The following is a 21,651-nucleotide window of genomic DNA, read 5'->3' as shown; positions in this document are numbered from 1 at the left end:
AATTTTAACGAATTGTGTAAATCTAAAAATCGAATGAATGTCAATCAAAATAAATTGAGAGAACACCGACAATATATCTATTTGCGTAGACGAGACGATCGCAATATTACGTAATCGTGACTTGATAGCGATATTTTCACTACACGGCTAACAAATATTTATTTGCATCTCATTTTGACGACATTTGATTATGGCTCACAAAGCTCTATGTATCTCAAAAATAATGTATAAATTCGTCTTTTCTTTGTACACTTACAATTCTCGAATACAATTGTTAAGAACAAAAACTTCTTAATGAACTGTCGACTATTCGAAACCAAAAAAAAATATTTGAAATTATGATAAAGTAACAAATAAATCAGGGTGAATTTAATAATCAATATATACGTTAGTAGAATGACCCATAGAATAGACATTTATCCAACAATTTTTCTTATTACATACAGGGCCATGTTTCAGAAAAGGTCACAGAGAAAATCGTATAAAATACGAAGACGAATCGAAGGTAAAAACACTCTATTCTTCCTTGAACACGGAATTATATAATTATAGTTTCCTTTTTCTGCATCGCAGTTAATATATATAATAAGGCAGTAATTTATTAATTAGTTTCCGTCCACCCACACTCTGCAGTATAGAGCTATTAGGACCGCAAACAATTTCTTGTAACTAACGAATAGCGACGCGACGTGAAAATACTTTGGTTTTACCGCACAATGCAATAAAGATAAATGTCCACAAGACTGTTTCGTGACAAAAACTGTGATCATTTTATAAAGTTACTAGAGGTCCGCCCCGGCTTCGCCCGTGGTACATATTTCGCAATAAAAGGTAGCCTATGTCCTTTCGGGTATCAAAATATCTCCATACCAAATTTCATGCAAATTGGTTCAGTAGTTTAGGTGTGATTGAGTAACAGAAAGACAGACAGAGTTACTTTCGCATTTATAATATTAATATGGATGGAGGATGAGCCTTTGGGAACATTAAATGAAAAAGTAAAACGGCTTTTGAGAGGATTTGTTTCCCTACTTGGTTAAGGCGACTTAAAGATAGGTATATTTTTTATCTTTCTTTTTTGTACTTAGATAAAAAAGTGAGTATCTATGTTGATTGAGCTGAACTAATTTTATTTTATTAGTCAATATAGGTAATTGTAACTCATAAATAAGGCATCTTATATCTATAGGTATGTAGTACTAGCTAAATTCTTCGGCTTTGCCTGACCATTTTCGTACTTTTTAGTTAGAGAAGAAGCAATAAAATCGAACAAGACTCCTTTTTATAACTAAAAGATGATAATATAATCCTCCTATAATGTAATCCAACAATCCGCATATGATATGAGGTTTCAATTTTAATCCTAATGAAAAATTTTGCTCTGAATAATGTTCGATCTAAATAAAAAATTGAATTGGACTCTAAAGTAAAGAGTATTACGCCCATACAAAAAACTAAATATGTATGTTCATTCTATTATATTCGAAGTTAGATTTGCATTTCCACAAATTTTAGAGCTAGCGCGCACGAGCAACTTTGTCTCCGCAACTATTTTGTCTCTCCCATCAATGTGTATGGGGTGTTGCGTCGCTACGTGCGCGCACCGTCATACTAGCCCATGGGTGGAGAGACAAAATAGTTGCGGAGACAAAGTTGCTCGTGCGCGCTAGCTCTTAATCTCGGATGCAATACGGGCTACGGCTTATTGGAATAGATATCTTATTACTTCGTTTTCAATCTTCAACTGATCTCATCACCATATTGTATTCAATTATTGCATTGTAAAATATTGAGTATCGTTATTACGCCTTTTCTTTATTAAATTATACACTTCAGTTGTTTATTGTGTAAAACGAGAATTATGGTAGTTTTAATTACGTGGTTCGACGGATTATCCGGAGATAAGAACACTTTGGCGCAAGTTCGTTGAAATAATATTATGTGAAAGGTAAATACCTACGTATTTTTAAATGAAAATTCTGAAACGGTTTTTACTTCATCCGTTAACAGGTAGAGAAAACTATTTTTTAGGGTTCCGTACCAAAAGAGTAAAACGGGACCCTATTGCTGAGACTTCGATGTCTGTCTGTCTCCACCTCCAGGCTGTATCTCATAAACCGTGATAGCTAGAAAGCTGAAATTTTCACAAATGATGTACATATTTCTGATGCCGTTATAACAACAAATACTAGAAATTAAAAAAATATATATATATTAAGGGGGATCCCTATAGTACGGAACCCTTTGTGCGCGAATCTGACTCGCACTTGGCCGGTTTTTTATTTATGTTATAGTCACATAATGGTAGGCGCTAACCATCATGAACCTTTGCAGAGGTACGCCTCTGCGAACGGATTCCCAACTCTTGATGTTTAACGAAAGAATTTGATAGGATAAGGAAAGTATTGGGATGGGAAAGGAAGGGATACGGGACTCCAGTTCTAAACAGAACAGAGTAGCATTCGCATGCTACTCTGTTACGTTGCAACAAAAAATGGCTATTTCACGCCAGTTTTTTGTGGTAATGTCGTGCCGAAGCTTGTTTGACTCACACATTTCAGAATTTTAATGACTATCCGCACAAAAAAACGGAACTCATTACAAAACTGCAATCGTTTTTTTTTTCATTTGGAATTTTGGTCATTGCCGAAGGTCGGTCGTTCATCTTGCGGTAGGTGATATTTAGAAAGGTTATATTTAGAGAATTCAGTAAAATATTTCAAAGGATATTGGCTAATTTATAGGCACAACATATTTCATATAAATCGATATCAGCGATCGCATCGATCAAAATAAGATTTTAAAATCAAAAGCTTGTTCCTTCTTGTTCATTACGCAATACAGTAATTGCGAAATTGTATTTGTTTATAATTTCTTTCAAACCTCAACGAATAGGAAGCCAGAAAATGTTTGATAAGTAACTTTTTTACCGTTGTGAAACATTTTATTTCAATGGAAGAAACTTCCTTTCACCAAGAGCTTATATTCTTAATATGTTTTTGTTTTCAGAATAATACATTAGATACCTACAAAACAGAATTGTATAAATGAAAAACAAATATTAAATGTTGCGTCAATTCTATTAAAACATTTAATCTTATTATACAAAGGTATTAGACCGGGAGATACTGACACAAAATTTCGAGTCATTTGTAACAGGATGGCGGTTCTACAGGGGTCTTAGTACGCAATGACAAAAAGAAAAACGATGGTGTGAACGCTGGTACCGGCGGCTTAGTCGCGTGGGCGTTAGTCGAACTCGTCGGAAAATAGCGAAAGTCAAACGATTTGTAACAGTATGGCACTTATTTTTCCTGTAAGTTTGAGGATCAACAAATATAAATACAAAATTTCAAAGATCTATGTGTTGGAAATCTTCACTTATATAAATTAATAATAAATTAAGTTTTCAAGTATGACAGCACTTTTTCCCCCTACTAGAAGTATGGCAAATATAATAATGGTCACATTTTATCAAATACTCTCCAAAAATCCAAATGCAATACTGGTACAAAAATTTTGGCGAAATAAAAATTTTTTGCAGATTTTCGGCGGTATGGCGACCATTTGGAATCGTCCGAAAAGTATGGCATGGCGATTTTCGTAAATGGCTGCACGACGATAGTTACCTGTGCAAAAGTTAGCCTGGTACAAATGGTTGAATAATTGTTTTATTTAAATCAACATATTCGCGTCGGTATGGCGGGCTGTAAGTCACACCGGAAAAGTATGGCATGACACTACCGCCTACTTCTTTTTTATGGGCTATCGGTAAATTCTAAAATTTTTGTGTTACAAATCGTTTGACTTTCGCTATTTTTCCGACGAGTTCGACAAACGCCCACGCGACTAAGCCACCGGTACCAGCGTTCACACCATCGTTTTTCTTTTTGTCATTGCGTACTAAGACCCCTGTAGAACCGCCATCCTTGTTACAAATGACTCGAAATTTTGTGTCAGTATCTCCCGGTCTATATGTTCATAATATAATAAACATGTTTCAAACAAAAGTGTACTTATTACTTAGTATAGGTACTTATAAAGACCTCTTTTATAACTGTATTCAAATTAAATTTTATCTATTGTGTCGTAACATTAAGTAGGTACCTACTGGCATGTTTGGAACTCATCTCATGGTGCTCATCGGCAAATATAAATGAAATAAATCGGAGAAAACTTGATCTTCTCAACTTGTTAGGTAATTCAAACAATAACTTTATATGAAAACACATTTACAGTACCTGGAAATTGTATTATTGCAGAAAGACTTCAAAGTATTTGCTTAAGGTCGCAAACTGTCCATTGAAACTTGAAAGTTTCCGTTAAATGCATGGAATTGATATATGGTAACTAAGTTGAAACTAGTCTTACTGCGCAAAACTGTATTACGCTAGTTATCTGATATGATGATTAAATTAGTACCGTGTTAAGTTTTGAACTCATTCATTTGATTTCGTGAGCGGTTACAATAGATGGGTCTTACAATAGAAATATAATGCTATATACGTCTTATGAATTGTTGTCGTCTGTAATGAAACGAAGTAAAAGAGAAATACATTAAATCGCCTAGACGCCGCTCGTTCTCCCAGTTGTATGATTGGCATTAAGTCGTATAATCCTGTAATCCGCGTATGTGTTTGTACTTAACTTGCGTTATTACATTCGTTTGCATTCACCACCCCAGTTTTAATTAAAATAAAATGTTTTCTGAACTGAACGATTCATTTATTTTTTTAAATATTAATCCTACTCATCGTTTACACGACGTGTTTTATTTTAAACATACAAAGTATAAAGTCACCGACACCCTTAATTAAATAATCGCTTCAGCATATTTTCCATTTTTTTATCCAGGGTTTGTCTTTAATACATTTTGAACATACTTATTTTTCTGATACACTTTTAGACAGCCAAAGAAAAGAACAGTGAAACATTATACAGTTTCACAAATAACTTTTTTACACAATTGGCTATTTTTCTTTTGAAAGTTGGTACTCGTAAAAAGGCTGCTAAGCAGTTTTTGATCCATGAATTTTGATAATACTTTTAATTTTATCTTATTTCATTGTTGCCGACCAAAAATGTTGTTAGCTAATTTTTACAAGACGCCTCATTAAAATTTATTAATATGTCGCGGGGATACTTCAAAGCTAATGTAAAACAATGTTTTACATACTCATTACTTAAATCTGTTAAATATAATAGGTATGTACACTCTTAAATAATTCGAACCTTAATTTATTTCTTCACAAATTTGGGAAGCTTAGGAGCGAAAGAACAATAAATCCTCAAGACATGCGCAGTAAAAACAATAAGAAATACTAAATCACGTGACTACGGAATTATTTAACCGCTGAAATGTTTTTAACACTTAATAAAGGCTCATTTTATACGCATATGATTTTGACGCAAACGTAGGTGATTGTTGCGGTTTACGATTTTACAATCTAACTTTAGAATAATATACCAGATGGCTCACTAACTCTCAATAGAAATATTTTACGTACCGAAGTGCGTAAACCTTTCATTATACTTCGTAATTTATACAATTATTAATTTACATATAAAAATGTTAAAAACATTCGCTTAATAAGCTATGTAAATAAATGCAAGGCGACATCAAATTTATTTTATTAAAATACTTACCTAAATTTCTTCTTCGCTTGAATCAATGAAATATTCGAGTGGACCCCTGAATAAGCGCTCGGAGCTCACAGAGTACCTTATATCACGTCTCTAATTGGCAAGCGCGAGCATGATCGAATAAAATAAGTTACACGGCGCGTAAACAGCACAGCAAGGCCGGCGCCGACGGCGACCGTTAGGCGAATATCCCGAGAGAACGTCGTGCACGAACGACCACACGTAATATTCAGATCGATACTGGGACTAACGCGCGCTCTCTTCGAAACGTACTGAGCACGACCGGCGGACCAATCGACAAGTGGCTCGGGAGACGGCAAGAACCGCGGAAGACCTATTCCCAGGGACACCTCGACAAATTACTTGCCAGTGACGAAGCGGCGGCCGAAATGACGCTCCTCCGCTCTGCATATCATTTTAAATCATGACGTAGGGGGAGTCGCATGAATCTTTCGGAGCATGCGCATTGGGGCGTAGGCGCGGCGGAGAGCGGCGGAGGTGGAGGCGACGGACCGTGAGGAACAAAGCGAAGGCACGCCGCGTTTCCGCCGACGACGAGGGTCGCTAAGAAGCCGCACCGTACGCGCGGCCTTACCACCGGCTAAGACGCACGCAACACCATCGATCATCGGCACGCACAGTCGCGACCTCCACAACACTTCACTACACGAGTCAACCTCTTTAAATATATCGATTGTAGGCATTACATGCAACTGCCAACAAAAGCTAAAACCTAATTCGAGCATAATAAAAACTTGACAACGGAACCGTCAAAACAATGGCAATCGATATTCGCCCTTATGACGACGACGTGGTAAACTTAATATTACACGAACTTGCTTCATGTTTTACCTTTGCGGCAAATTGGTGCTCCGGCTGATGTAATTTACGATTGAAATATAGAAGTAAAATACATTTCAACCCTAATCGAATATAGAAATATTAAATTCGCTTTGAATAAACTAAGCATATTTGTTCGAAAGCAAATGAGAGTTTGATTTTATAATTGAATTTATTTTAGTCAGCGTTTTATACGAACGATAAACCTGTTTTATTTTCCACCACTAAAATAAGCTTTTAGTGTTAGTAGGTACATTGGCTCATAGTCTCGTACTCGTTCGTTTATATAGAAACTGCGTCACAGATGGAAAAAAAACATTTTTATTATATGTATTTATACTTTTGGATATCAAAATTTATCAGTTATAGTAGAGCCATTTTAATAGGCAACATTTGACAGTTCAACAAAATTCAACAACGTAACCTAGTAACGACAACATAGAATAACATGATACATATTTCGTTTTGTTAGAACTGCACATTTGCTTAACTTTTTTCAATTACGATCACATATTTATAATAATAATGACCGATACAAGTAATTTTAAGATTTCATTTTACTGATAAACCATTCTAAACATAATAAACAATTTCTGAATTGAAGAACTGACGTCGCTACAATTTTGTGTCAATAAACCTTTTTTCTTTTTAAATACCAGAGACGTTACTCTAAAAATCGAAATCTGACATCTAGAATCGAATGCATTGATTACTTGTGAATAAAAATCATCATAAATTAATAAATTCGATTGACAAATGTTTCAAATCCGTATCGATTAATTCACTTTAATCGATGTTTTTAAGCAGGTTACCTCTCTTCGAAGATAAAATTGATAGACGTCAAATGTTGCCTATTAAATTGGCTCGACTATAAGTAGTAACACTATTGTGTATGCACCAATTTTACAGGCACTAAATAATTTTATGTAACAAATATGTTTACACTGCAATAAACATTGAATTGACATCTGAACGAGAGCAAGTAAAGTATTGATTTATCTAGCATACGGTCTACGTATGGATGGATAACGCCCAAAACGAATAAAACTAACAACGCAGACATTTAAAGTTTCCTACATCCACAAATTAATTGAATTAAGCGCATTTACCATTTGGGTGCAATAAATGTTTCTTATATTTAAAAATATTATTGCTATTGAAAACGTTATATACATTATATATGTAGTTACATATATGTAACTACATACATATATGTAACTACATACGTTAAAATAATATAAACGATTTAATACATAAAATAAAAAGTCGATTTAAAAAAAACATTGAAAGTCTGAGATATATCATTGATAAACATAGAAGTGATCACGTAGTTCGCGTTTAACTATATTATATGTATGTGCATTGCTTGGAAATAAAAATGTAATCTTCGACGATATAAAACTATTTTTGACATTTATAACGACCGAACACGAAGTCATTTTAGCACGCAGCTTCGGAATCAATAAATTTTGTATCGGAATATGATATCAATGAGTTGAAGACATTTATAAATTTAAAAAAAGATCATTTTCTCGTGTAGGCCTTTGCTTAGTACCTTTTTTTTTTTTTTTTATAGTGGGGAAATCTTCCAAAGATACCCACGGCCCCCGGGGAAGGAGCCGTGGGTTATGTCGGATTCTTACCGACTAAAACCCCACTGTGTTCCGTCGAGCCGCTTTAATGATGGGGCCGCGGGTATTTGTTGGAATTCTTCCGCGACCTTTGCTTAGTACCTAGTGATATGGAAATGAAATGTCAGAAATGATGACTGTGTGCCTTTTAGAAATTTAAGAAACTCAAGCAAGTTTCTATCAAGATAACATCTAAAGCGCCAAAGACAATAACTAAAGGCTTCATTGGTTACAAATTCTCGTAATCAGTAAATGCAAAATACACATTCAAAATGCTTCCATGCCTGTTCTTTTCTACAGAGATTCCCTCCATGAGTAAACCGAGTCAATCAACCCGTTACGTGACCGGACTACAAGAACCCGATTTCGACGCAAATAAGACTTTATGATCTTAGACATTGCTGAATAATATTATAAATACCTTTTCAATTATAAAAATCGCTAATAGCTTAATAAATATAAGACAAACATTTTTGTTTAAATTTCCATTAAAAAGTACTTACTTAAAAGATTTCATGGAAATATTGTATCGTCTCTCTATACGAATGCTATTTCATCGTTCGACGTAGAAAGTAAGTGCTCCATAAGTCTATCTAATAAGATTTAAAAATTCACAAGGAGTGTACTTTAGAAATTGTACAGTTAGGGATTCTATCGATTTAAATATACTTATGATACAATAAAATAAAAAGAAATGCCATCATCACATCTTTTTAGGGTTCCGTACCTCAAAAGGAAAAAACGGAACCCTTATAGGATCACTTTGTTGTCCTCCGTCTGTCCGTCCGTCCGTCCGTCCGTCTGTCAAGACCCTTTTTCTCAGGAACGCGTGGAGGTATGAAGCTGAAACTTATATCAATTACTCAGGTCTACTGTCCCTTGAAGCTGTGAAAAAATCAAACTTCTAAGCCAACGCAATCAAAAGATACAGCCGTTTATGCCGCAAATTTTCGACACTTGCAAGGGAATCAAAACCTACAGGGTGCTTCCCGTGAACTCAGAATCTTGAAATTTGGTACGAAGCAACGTCTTATAGCATAGATAAAGGAAAAATTACGAAAACTATAAATATTTAGTTACATCACATAATATATATTTTTTTAATAATTTTAAACTTACTACCCATTTCCTCATAAACGCGTAGGCCGTAGAGGTATTAAATTGAAATTCATATCAAATACTTAGATCTAATTGCCTTTAACCCGTGAAAAAAAAATTGCAGGTTTGTACGGAACCCTCGGTGCGCGAGTCCGACTCGCACTTGGCCGGTTTTTATTTCCTTGCTTATCAGGTTGATTTTAGTTTATTGAGAAATCATGACATATATGTAATTCCATTTATCATATTAAAGGAAGAAGGTTTTTTCCATTAATTGTGACTTTGATAAAAATAGGAAGATACAGAGCAAAAAAGTTAAATCGATTTAGAGAAAAAATACCTTTATATTTATTAGTTCGCCACTTCAATAAGACGGATGGATTATTAGGATGTATTCAACACAAACACAAATGTCTAAACAAAAAAAAGCACACGAATCAAAATACAAAATCACAAAGTGAGTATGAGTGGTATGAATTGTGCTGAGTACCTATTGGATTTGTTCAGCATACCAAAATATTGCGTAGCAGCGATGCCGTTATACTCCCTAAAAACCTTAACGAAGACCTTGCGGAAGGGAAAAAAATAGTTGGAATGAAGTTGTTGGATCCATTTCAATGTATGTATTATGTATATAATATTCCAGACGATTTAAAGAAATTTGACGCAAAACAGTTTAAGACAAAACTTTATATGTGGCTATTAAGCAAAAATTTTTATAATGTAATAGACTACAAGCCCGCATAGGACAAAAATATGGGTCAAATGAACCAGCAGGGGACATATCTAGAACGATAGCAGAGCAAAAAATAATAAGATTCATCACTATGCCGTCACTTGTAAGCTGTCCAACTGAGTGCAGATGAGAATTGAAAAGTACAGGTAGACTCGGTAAATTTTGGTCATATATTTTTGTACGGCATTCTTAACCATCGATAGATCCATTAAAAATAATAAGAAACCGCTCAGTGCCGTACAAAAATGGTGGTCCACCAAGTCGGAATTTTTATTTAATTTCCGAGAGTTACCGGGGGTAAATTTGGTCATTTGACCATGTACGGCATCTGTGTCATACTATTGCTATACTGCTTTTAATCCATTATTCCGCAACGCCGTACAAAAATCATGGGGACAAGGGGAAAAAATCGAGAGCTGTAATCCCCTCTCTTTCCCCACTCCAGGGGGTCATTTGACACAACACGAAATAAATTTATTTTTAAAGTATTTTATACATAGATAATATTTTTTCATGTGCCGTACATTTTCGTTGGTTCAAAGGGGAAAAATCTGAAAAAGAAAAAAATCCATATAACGAAATGTTTGCTTTATATTTTTATAATAAAATATAAATATACATTAATATTAAGAAGCTCGAGGTGGTTAATTATCACCTTGGAAAGTCGGAGTCAGGTGGAATGGACTCCGTTAAATTGATGAACTAATAAAAAAGCTATGAACGAAAAGATGTGAATTATATGCAATCAGTCCATGAATACAGGTAAAGTCACAAGCAAATGCTAGTAATATATACATATTCAAAATGTACAAGTAAAGCTCTTTCAAATGATACCAAACACTGCATATTTATCTTAACTTTATTTTTTTACTCTGTATGTTTTGTCCGCTAGAGGGCGCCACATTAGATTTTGTGAAACCCCATATAGCCTTTAGCTAGCTGGTCGCTGGTTATCCAGTGAACAATTCAGACGCTTCTAATGATATGTCATTTGTCGAATTCTGATAAGTAGTTTAGAAGTTACGAGGGAATAGATGAACATACATACATGACCTGTAAACAACCATAACCCTCCTTTTGCTTTGCCGTAGTTGGGTAAGAATATGTTAATGCCGTACTGTATCAAATGGCCATAAAGCACCCTTAAAATTGTAGCTTTCGTCGCTTTCATCAGCCTAAAAGATGTGGTCTGCACAAAAATGTACGGCATCGTTTTTTCCTAATTTATCTATGTTAATACTATTTAAAACAACGGATAAAGTGTAGAAAACTATTATATTTCATTAATCTGCGATGTTTAAACTTTAACAAAATTTCTGGTTTTGCATTTCTCTATAACTTTTTTTAGAACGGTTTCTTTTGAACGGCAATACTATACAACAATTGAATTTTACAATATCATGTTAAAAAAAAGTTCCCGTACAGGGTCAAATGACCTTACAGCTCTTTATATCAAGAATTCGATGAAATTAAGATGATTATTGGTATACATTTAAAAGAACAATTATTTTTTGACGGCATTGCTTTTAATAGTACTTTTGAGTGCTAGATAATGTTTTGGAACCGAAGCCGTACTTAGTCAAATGACCCCCTGGAGTGGGGAAAGAGAGGGGATTGCAACTCTCGATTTTTTCCCCTTGTCCCCATGATTTTTGTACGGCGTTGCGGAATAATGGATTAAGAGCAGTATAGCAATAGTATGACACAGATGCCGTACATGGTCAAATGACCAAATTTACCCCCGGTAACTCTCGGAAATTAAATAAAAATTCCGACTTGGTGGACCACCATTTTTGTACGGCACTGAGCGGTTTCTTATTATTTTTAATGGATCTATCGATGGTTAAGAATGCCGTACAAAAATATATGACCAAAATTTACCGAGTCTACCTGTACTTTTCAATTCTCATCTGCACTCAGTTGGACAGCTTACAAGTGACGGCATAGTGATGAATCTTATTATTTTTTGCTCTGCTATCGTTCTAGATATGTCCCATGGTGGTTCATTTGACCCATATTTTTGTCCTATGCGGGCTTGTAGTCTATAAGGGACCTTTTGGATTGTAAACATAAATATTGACATGTAGGTATGTTATTCTTTGTTGTTCGTGTGTGTAATCGTTCGTTTGTGTGTAATAAATAAGTATATTTTGAACTTAATTATAATAAGTATGTAATGTTTATGTAATAATTTTTTTTCTGATTATGCGGAGCTGTGAAATTATGTTTGCATGCCAGTATAACTGGCGAATGTGCTGTACTTTTCCATAAATAATAACTTGTGAACCACATTTGAGCAAATAAAGATTTATTTATTTATTTATTTATTTATGTGAAATGTATTTGATCACTGCATCTTGATCTAATACAGAGCAACACCTTACCATTTTCATTCAGCTAGATGTAATAAGAACGAAAAATTGGAATGCGCCGTGGTCACTATTCAGTAACTAAAATCCGAATGCAGCTTTAGGTAACATCAAGTGTACTTGTCAAGCACGTAGAGTAATTGCTTGTCAAGCATTTTTGACCGCCTAGGGAGTACTTAATGTAGAAACACGACAGCACAAAGGTCGCAAGTACCTACCGCACTCCTTCATACAAGTAAACGAAAAGTTGTGCATTTTTAAACCAACCTTTTCTCATAAATTACCCTTAACATTTGTTATTTAAAAACTGCATGGGAAGAAGAAAAATCCGTAAGTATCATTAGTGTAAAAGAAAGGGGACAATTCTATAAACACACCTTTATAATTTCCAGTGAATTCTTAAACACAAAGCCTTTCTGTATGTAATACAATGTTGCAATAAAAGAAACTTTACAAGGAACAGCGGACGGAGTTGTTAAAATTTTGAAAGAGGGAAACTTTAACTAACGAGCAAATAGTGCAATTGATATAGCAAAAAAATGAACATTACCGTAGCCAATGCAACATCGTATTCTTTTTGCAGTTTTCAATATATCTTCATCAACAAAATTTAAGAAAATTTAGCGTTCAAGTTAGTTTGAGTGAAATTTATTGGGAAATGCATTTACGCATCCCCCTCAACAGTTTCAGGTAGGCTATTTCAATAATTGATTTTGGAAATAGGTATTCTATTCCAGGCTATGCTACTGTATATAAATTATTTAGGATTTGGGAATATAGAATAGCATAGCCTGGAATAGAATACCTATTACAAAGGAAATGCTATAACAATAAGCATTAAATTGAATACAAGGCTCATAGTTACAAAGGCAAGGAAATTCTAATTCAATGTGGAAACCTTTTGATTGTCAGTAAGATAGATCCTTGAAATGTGCCAAGATAGTGCCTCAAACGAAAGTCTAGTTACAATCAGAGATACTTATATGCACTGTCTAAATACAAAGTACCTCTAATAGCAGAAACCTGAGCATAAAATACGAAGCCTTATAAAAGTAAATAAATAGATAAAACTTTATATCTTCAGTTCAGTGTATTTTAAACATTACTCAGAAATGAGAGAATAAGCAAAAACCTCTAGACTACAGCGCGTTGAGAAGAAATAACATTAAAGTATTTTTATTTTAAAACGATTTTTATTTTATCGCGGTAGGTTTGGATTAGGGTCTGTTATTTTGTAATTACAGTCTTAACTTTTCATAGTTTTTGTTTCATTTAAATCGATATCAATTATTACATTCAGATCATTTTTCAGCGTCATTTTCAAAGACAAATTATTTCCTAACTTATTTTTCCTTTTGATCTTATAAAGTACCTATACCTGTATACGAATTGATATCAAACGATCAAATTCCGATACAATCTCCTCTTGCTTCTGTAAACAGAGCGCAAAATCCTGATAGCTAAGTCTCGATACATATACTAAATAGTATTATACTAAATCCAATCATCAATTTCCAACGGCTTAAACTTAGTATTTGCAACAGTTTAAAGTTACTTGCGCGGAATATGTAATACGTATAACCAGTTCTACATTCGTGGATCAAGTAACGCAATTGCTGCAAGTTGAAACATTTAGATTGCAAATGTTAAAGCAAGTGTTTGCAATCATGTTCAATGTTCTCATATCACTCGCATACCTAGTCGAACAATACCAACATTTTTTAATTGAGAATAATTTGAACATTATGCAGGTACGCTGAAAAACCATTATTTTTTAATTTGTTGTGTAACTCGTTCTTGAGTCTTTCAATACAAAAATGACAAAAATAATAGATTAGGTAAATTCCAAAGTAAAAAAGTTCACAACCAAATGAAATAGTCTGGTACCGAACAAGGGGTTTAGGATAGCTTTTTAATTGCAATTTAGTAATACAATATGAAATTTCCCCTACAATTAGTTTACTTGAATGAACTTTTGATTTATGTAGGTATGATTAGTCTAATATCGCAGCAGTTATGCTAAATCCATTGAATGTTATTTTATCTTTAACGAAAACCAAACACCTAATTAGATAAGAATTAATCTCTCGATCCTGCAACACAAATCTCGCGAGAGATGATCTAAGAAAGATACAATGTGCCGTGGAATTACATTTAAACTTGTAAGATAAAGTTTATCGATTGCGATTTAGGACTCCACCATACAAATGCATGTACGAAACATGTTTAAAAATTTACGGACCGTCTTCTTTGGCCTGACAGCTGTTGAAGAATACTTCGCGATTTCAAAGCAAACTGATCCCTTCTAATTTTTACGTTTCCTGACAGTTATTCATTACGCGAATCCATCAGACAGGTACGAAAGCGTGCCTTCTCCTTTATGATTATATATTGCAATGTCTTGTAGATATATCGCACTTGATATATGGATGGAATTAATCTTCAATCGATTTTCGGCAGATCAATTTCGAAGGAAAATGAGAGCCTGTTATCTGCATATCATCTAGATATGAGAGCAAACAGCGATGGTACTACAAAAAATTATCAAAATTTTAATCGTATGAGACGTAGGGATTCAAATCACCATAGTTTTTAATTGTGAAAAATTGGAACGCGTATCAGGTGAGTAGCATTCATAAAAAATTAAATACCTGATAACTAAATACTTAGGTACCTACTTAAATTTTTAATAGTAAAAGAAGTCAGAACAAACCAGATGCTTGTGAACATTGATTCGTATCAAATCAGACACACTAAATGGAAACCATTACACGTCACTGGATAAAAGCAAATAATATTGTGAGCTTGCATTAGAACATAAACAGTAATGAGGCTTTATTAAATCACGGATACCAGAATCAATATCAATGATATTTAGCAAAGCTAACTCGACGTTTGCGGCTGTTCTGTACATGCTACCGTATATCAAAATTTAACCAGTCATTGAAACGATGCCCTTTGACGTCTAATTTGAATGGACCAAACAAATTCATCTCTACAATACAGAAAGCTTCACAAACGTCTATCATCAAACAAAGAACAAAGGAAAAGGTAAACTGAATGTATGGAAGTTATTAAACAAAGACGGAATATGGTACACGTATAGGTGCCTATAATGGAGTTATTAGTTGAAAACGTGCAATCTGCAAGTACATGCTAGAGAAGATTTTAATAAATGATTTTCCATTTAAATTGAATCGATAGTAATTAAGCACAATTTCCGAAGAAGGTGTTATTTCAGTAAGTAATAATTAATGAATATCGGTCGTGATCGTCGTACTTATTATTAGACAACAGTGGAAATTATAATTATTCCAGTTAAAACTATTTCGGGTTAGTCAATATCTGAGAAGCTTTACTAAGAAATCCTATAAACAATAGCGAACTTAAAGGGATGCTTTGAATACAGTATCAGAGTTAGATTCACGAAATATCGATTTGGTCTGAAGCACGGTGCCCGTCTGACGGCCTCAACTTCTTACCGCAAGCCTTACTTTTAACTCATCTTCATAGAGTGTAAATCTAATCCAAACATATTGTAATACTCTACTATTTTATCTTCAAAAGGAAAGTAAGTTTAGAACATGGGTAGATCATGTTCTTGTCAATAATAATGAGTTTATTTTATCTACACAGGGTCTAAAGGTTCAATAACTTTCTTAAAGATTTATTCAAAATTTCAGTTTTTGCATTTCTCTATAACTTTTTTTAGAACGGTTTCTTTTGAACGGCAATACTATACAACAATTGAATTTTACAATATCATGTTAAAAAAAAAGTTCCCGTACAGGGTCAAATGACCTTACAGCTCTCTATATCAAGAATTCGATGAAATGATGAAATTAAGATGATTATTGGTATACATTTAAAAGAACAATTATTTTTGGAACCGAAGCCGTACTTTGTCAAATGAGAAAGAGAGGGGATTGCAACTCTCGATTTTTTCCGCTTGTCCCCATGATTTTTGTACGGCGTTGCGGAATAATGGATTAAAAGCAGTATAGAAATAGTATAACACAGATGCCGTACATGGTCAAATGACCAAATTTACCCCCGGTAACTCTCGGAAATTAAATAAAAATTCCGACTTTGTGGACCACTATTTTTGTACAGCACTGAGCGGTTTCTTATTATTTTTAATGGATCTATCGATGGTTACGAAAGCCGTACAAAATATATATGACCAAAATTTACCGAGTCTACCTGTACTTTTGAATTCTCATCTGCACTCAGTTGGACAGCTTACAAGTGACGGCATAGTGATGAATCTTAGTATTTTATGCTCTTCTATCATTCTAGATATGTGCCCTGGTGGTTCAATTGACCCATATTTTTTTCCTATACCGGCTTGTAGTCTATTAGGATATCATACCATTCATTTGTATCGTAAAACAAATGCAACGTCTGTATTTGTCTCTACGAATCCATACTAATATTATAAATGCGAAAGTAACTCTGTCTGTCTGTTACTCAATCACGCCTTAACTACTGAACCAATTTGCATGAAATTTGGTATAGAGATATTTTGATACCCGAGAAAAGACATAGGCTACTTTTTACCCCGGGACGTAGGATAGGTTTTATCCCGGAAATCCCACGGGAACGGTAACTATGCGGAAAGCTAGTAGGTATATATATCATATATTTCATACTAAAAACTGAAATAACGGCAACAACAAAGTTCTTATAATCTACGTAGAATTCATATCCTTATAGTTTGCCATTACAATATAAACTATCATGACGAACGAGAGCTTATCTTCTTGTTCACGAGCTACGAAACGGTCAAGTTATCTTTTAGTTTAATAAACTCAGGAAACCTAAACTCATAGCTAGTTGGTAAATAGATTTTACACGGCTTCACACTTCAGTTCTAATATTAAACTGAATACTGAGCAAATAAAAGTGGGTACATATTTATCTTCTTGAAATCATTTAACAAAATAAAATTTATTATGCAACTAACGGATGGATCTCATTAATTAATAACAACGGGTCACCATGAAATTTGACTTTGATTGCAAAGCATTAAATTCGGTAGTTTAGGTCGTAATTAGACGGAAAAAAAATATATGGCATGAAAAACTTTGCTTTTGTGCTTAGAAGACTGATTGAACGAAATTTTTAAAAATCTCGGATTTTAATTTTTGATTGAAAATAAAACTATTGAAATAAACATGTTTATTATTTTTATTAAGTTTTACTATCAAATTAGCTTACAGAAAAGTAGGAAATAACTTAAAAGTGCACACTTTTACTTTTTCTTTTATGTTCATACTTCATAGCTACTTTCTCTCAATAAACCCCAAATATAGTCGCCCATCATGTTTTCATTGTATTGGCCTTGATAGCGTTGTTCAAAATTCATGATGTCCTGATGGAAACGTTCTCCTTGCTCTTCGGAATAGGCTCCCATATTGTTTTTAAATTTATCCAAATGAGCATGCAGCATATGTACTTTTAATGACACCCTGCAGCCCATGGCCTTAAAATTTGTAATTTGTAATTTGCCTTACCTTCCAAACACCTTTTACAATATCTACAAGCAACATGTGGAGCCCATGGCTTATCTTGATTCCGTACAGGACATTCAAAATATGCTTCATAGGCTTCACAGAGAACGTGAGATGTCTTTAGTTCATATTTCACGTCTCGAACTTTAATAAATTGACCACATATAAAACAAAATGCATCAACATCGTATTTGCACTTTCGTGACGACATTTTAAGTTATTCTGGGCTTGTAAATAACACCTGATGGTTGTTTATCACTCGGGTGCCATCTAGCGGCACAGTGTAAACGTTAATACCCCCACTCTCACCGCGCGGTCTTTTTAAAAATATTAAAATCAATTAAAATTTATGAAAAAATTGAAAGATGAGTATAATTATTATAACTATCACAAAAGCAAACTTTATACCGAAAAAAGGTATTTTCTTTTCTTTTTTGTGCATAACTAACTGGAAAATAATAGTATAAACTTTAGGACAAAGAACGAAAATTTTTTTGTCGAGTCGTGTAATTTATGAATTGCGCAGATCTCTTATTCTTTACTTAACAGGTAGAAGTCGTTATAGGTAAATAATTTTACACAAACATGAGCTATTCAGCAGTTATTAACACTTAACACTGTAATGGTCGAGATTAATTTGTTTGTAGGATGTATCAACGAAATCAATTCGGCAGTATAAATTTCTTGATGCGGAACAAATTAAATATTAATATGTACTTACTATTCTTACCTTACCTTACCTCACCACTGTTTTTCTATATAATTGTTTAAACGAACAGACACAATTCACTACCCTCTTAGATTGATATAAAAAATAAATAGGTATGTAAATAGGTCCCAGCATGTGAGTCAGATTTATCCCCCTTTGTACTTTGCAATCTAAATATATAATAATTAAAACCCGTTTTCCATTACAACGCGTTTTCCCTAGTTAGAACTAGTTATAATATTATGTACAATCCGTTATTAAAAATAGTAACGTATTGAAACTAGAATCCATACTAATCCATACTAATACATATTATAAATGCGAAAGTAGGTAACTCTGTCTGTCTGTCTGTCTGTTACTCAATCACGCCTAAACTACTGAACCAATTTGCATGAAATTTGGTATGGAGATATTTTGATACCCGAGAAAGGACATAGGCTACCTTTTATTGCGAAATATGTACCACGGGCGAAGCCGGGGCGGACCTCTAGTTTACTATAAATAGGTATTTTTGCAAACAGTATAAAAGACAGTTATTTAGTCATATATTTAAGATGGACAATAGTTGTTACAATAATTAGATATAATATTACTGTCTATATACATATTTACGATTTCAGGGAGTTTCCACCCCAAACAGCAATCACTATGGACCAAAAGATAACGTCAATTAGTTACTTCTAGTTTTTATGGAATTTTTGGAATTGGAAGTAATTGTTGTAACAAAGTCATTTAGTAACAACTAATTCTAACTAGGGAATACTAGTGGTTACTTACGGAAAACTTTAATTGTATAGTATTTAAAACTTTTCTTACACCTACGTTTAAATGACCTTTTCTTTAACCTATTTGCACTCCGATTTATGGTACAAAAAATAGAAAATTCGAAGAACCTTTACAATATAAAACAGTGCATTCGTTTCCCCAGATGTTCCCGTGATTAATATTCTAAGTTAATTAACAGCACTTGTATCAGGTCTTACAACAAGTAACAAGCGCACTGCAATATAAATCGAAAACGAAATAGTCTTCATCAGGCACGGGAAACAAAAGCTCTCTATTGTTACCTACAGCTGAACCTCTGACGAGGGACGACGTCTTTGAACGTTGCAACAATGCAATATAACTTTTTAAGACAAAGGTGGGCTACCTCACGCTTGTATAGTAACAATTAGTTGCATCCATTTCTGTGATCTGTGGTTGCATCTAATAATGGCAGTCTATCCTCCTCCACTTTATTACTTTTAATATCTTCCTCTATCTAGGTATAGGTACTAACTTCACTGTTACATACTTACATAGGTAGATAATTCCTGGGTGCTACAGACTTTATATACGTACCACGGACGAAAACGGGGCGGACACAGGTATGAACTGAATCGTCCTGTAACGGACAATCACTTGCGTGAATTTTTTAGGATTGCAAACATTTCTTTCCCACTTAGAATCTTTTAAATTGTTCTTCTTGAAATTCAAACTAACGAAAAAAATACACCTTTTGCAATACTCAATCTGTACTAAGAACTTTAACAATGTATACAGTACATAAATACTTATTACCATTATACATAACTAGCGGTCCGCCGCGGCTTCGCCCGTGGTACATATGAAAAATAGATGTTGGCCGATTCTCAGACTTACCCGATATGCACAGAAAATTTCATGAGAATCGGTCCACCCGTTTCGGAGGAGTATGCAGACTAACATTGTGACACGAGAATTTTATATATAAGATTTATACCAAGATAATGAATCAGTCGCACTTAAAGTAACTTTCCACCATCGTCGCTGCACATCATAGAATTTTCCATTTATTAATATATCAAACCCTTATTACGCTCAAATGTGAAAGCTCTATTGTGTAGTTAATAATTAAAAACCTCTGGCCTTCGTCATTGTTTTCTATTTTAAAATAACTTTCATGCTTACGACGAAACTGAATTACATCATATCGAATTCAGAGGAATGAACGCCAACTTAAAGACACGTCTTTGAAAAATAATAGAAACATTGGTATATAGTGTAACCTTATTTTTCATTTTATATGTTTATTTTATCTCAACTTACGCCAACATGTTATTTGTCGAGTGTGTGAAGTAGAACGGAAATTATAGACTGTCACGCGAATATGAAGCATAAATGTATTTTAATTATAGTACGGTGTTTGTTAATTATTTGCGCTCAACCAGACAGTTTAATAAATTTTCACCTTTTGTCTTTTTAATTACACATTACAAGCATGAACAGACATTAATAATAGTGCGTCAATCATGAAATATTAATTTTAAATGAGTACGAACAATATTAAATCGTTGATCCATTATTCTGTAGTGAGAAACACTCAGCGTTTTTTTATATATATATACATATATTTTTTTACATACATACTAGATTGTGAAACGAGAATTTTATATATAAGATTGTTTTAGGTACATCTTATATATAAAATTCTCGTGTCACAATGTTAGTCTGCATACTCCTCCGAAACGGGTGGACCGATTCTCATGAAATTTTCTGTGCATATCGGGTAAGTCTGAGAATCGGCCAACATCTATTTTTCATATGTACCACGGGCGAAGCCGGGGCGGACCGCTAGTATAATATATACATATATTGTTTTAGGTACATATGTTTAACCTATTAACAAAGATGTAACCCAGGCATTTACCTATGTTACTATTAAGTCTGCGACCTGTAGGCCACCTCATGAAATTCCTTATGTTTGGTTATCTATACTAATATTATAAAGAGGAAAGGTTTGTATGTATGTATGTATGTATGTACTACCTTTTATTTCGAAATATGTACCACGGGCGAAGCCGGGGCGGACCGCTAGTAACTTATAAAACTCAAGAATAATTCATACGAAAGCCAAGACGTCTGGAGAATGCGGTTTTTGCAGAGCATTGCTATTCTGAATTAAACTTCAAATAAAGCAGTTTGCAAGTAGGTACTCAGCTACGCCAAATACGAGAATAAGATTTTCACATTCACAAATGACTTGAAATAGTGGGAGTTTTGTATTAATATGAACTAACGAAAGAGTTAGGGGTGACGGGGACATAACGGGGACGCGAGGCACGACGGGATATGTTTTGTTTTCGCTAATAGG

The 21,651-nt window shown here is 34.0% G+C and overlaps 2 protein-coding genes and 1 long non-coding RNA gene across 5 annotated transcripts in view; all 3 read right to left on the bottom strand.

The window, feature by feature from the left end:
- Window positions 1–6,399, bottom strand: part of LOC149491331 (neuronal calcium sensor 2) — a 39,655-nt gene extending 33,256 nt beyond the window's left edge. Inside the window, exon 1 of the mRNA XM_089698426.1 lies at window positions 5,647–6,399. The gene's annotated coding sequence lies outside the window, so the exon portion shown is untranslated. The remainder of the gene's footprint in view (window positions 1–5,646) is intronic.
- LOC149491327 (uncharacterized) overlaps window positions 1–21,651 on the bottom strand; it is a 149,394-nt gene that overhangs the window by 42,754 nt on the left and 84,989 nt on the right. The gene's annotated exons all lie outside the window — the stretch shown is intronic.
- Nca (neurocalcin homolog) overlaps window positions 1–21,651 on the bottom strand; it is an 83,586-nt gene that overhangs the window by 35,723 nt on the left and 26,212 nt on the right. The window lies entirely within an intron of this gene.

The sequence above is a fragment of the Colias philodice genome, chromosome 1, assembly GCF_061535455.1.
Source record: "Colias philodice isolate Cphi_HAF_F1 chromosome 1, ilColPhil1 Martin Lab GWU primary, whole genome shotgun sequence".
Lineage (NCBI taxonomy): Eukaryota > Metazoa > Arthropoda > Insecta > Lepidoptera > Pieridae > Colias > Colias philodice.
The sequence above is the reverse complement of the archived record's forward strand: the minus strand, read 5'-3'. Positions and strand labels throughout refer to the sequence as shown.